This window comes from Triticum dicoccoides, chromosome 4A, assembly GCF_002162155.2.
Source record: "Triticum dicoccoides isolate Atlit2015 ecotype Zavitan chromosome 4A, WEW_v2.0, whole genome shotgun sequence".
NCBI classification, from domain to species: domain Eukaryota; kingdom Viridiplantae; phylum Streptophyta; class Magnoliopsida; order Poales; family Poaceae; genus Triticum; species Triticum dicoccoides.
The window spans coordinates 659,071,208-659,072,599 of record NC_041386.1 but is presented as its reverse complement, the minus strand read 5'-3'; positions in this window follow the sequence as shown (position 1 = coordinate 659,072,599).

Sequence of the window (1,392 nt, the reverse complement as noted above, 5' to 3'; positions counted from 1 at the left end):
CACACCCCCTATTATTCTGGGGCGACGGCAGCCTCACCCTCGTACTCCTCTTCGCGTGGGCATCCACTGCTGCGTCTTCCCCGGCTCCGCATCGTCCCCTTCATAGGCCTCGCCGTCGTCCATCACCGTGGTGCTCTCGACGCGGCGTGGTCAATGTGGTCAACGACTGACTTCCATCGGAAGAGTACTGTGCGTGGAGAGGCTGACAGCTGGGTCCACGGCGGCCGCAAGGAAGTGCCTCCTTATTACGTGCAAAATAATTATTCCTCCACCTGACAGCAGGGACCCACCGGACGGGCCACCAGTATTTCGCAAAAAAAAGTTTCCCCACTGACTGCTGGGACCCACCAGCTACATCTTCGCATGCAAGGAAGTGCATCCGGGCAAAAAAAACCAAAACGATTCACCCCCTGACTGCTGGGACCCACCAGCTACATCTTCGCAGGCAAGGAAGTGCCTGACAGTCGGGACCCACCTGGTCGAAGCGTACGTAGCGTTGTCATTCTGGTCGTGAACGTGTACGTACATACTGGTCGATGTAGAGGCACGCACGTGTCGTAGTAGAGGCGTGCACGTAGCATGTACACGTACGTACAACGACGAGGGTGCAAGAAAGATAATACGGCCACGTACGTACATACGGGCAGGGTCTCGAACGCCTACTCGCGCATACGTACATGGCTGGGTCGGAACGGAGAAACAGCGTCATCGTCGTGTTCATGGGGAGCCAACCGGCTGGGTCGGAACGGAATGTGTGGTCGTGTTCATCGGGAGGGCTTCGACGGAATAGGCGATGGAAACGAGGCCTGGCATAAGGAAACGGACCTCCTACATTCAGAACGGGGTCCTGTTGATCAGGAGAGGTGTGGCATACCGCAAAACGGAGGAAACGGACCTCCTACGGTCGAAACGGGGGTCCTGTTGATCGGAAGGGGTGTGGCATACCGCAAAACGGATGAAACGGACTTGTGTTGGAGCGCTACGGTCGAAACGGGGGTCCTGTTCATCGGGAGGGGTGTGGCGTACCGCAAAACGGATGAAACAGACTTGTGTTCAAGCGCTACGGTCGAAACGGGGGTCCTGTTCATCGGGAGGGGTGTGGCGTACCGCAAAATGGGACTCCACGGGATACTGTTCATCTCCACTGTCGACCTCCTCCAGCCTCCACGGGCTACCGTCGACCTCCTCTAGCATCCACGGGCTCCTGTTCATCCAGCCTCCGCCGCGTGCTACTCCATCGGCTACTGTTCAACAACTCATCCATCGTCTACTGTTCATCCAGGCCTCCACCGTCTACTGTTCATCCTGCCCTCCACCGTCTACTGTTCATCCAGCCCTCCACACCACGGGGTCCTGTTCAACCACCCCTCCATGGCCACCCCTCCACCGTCT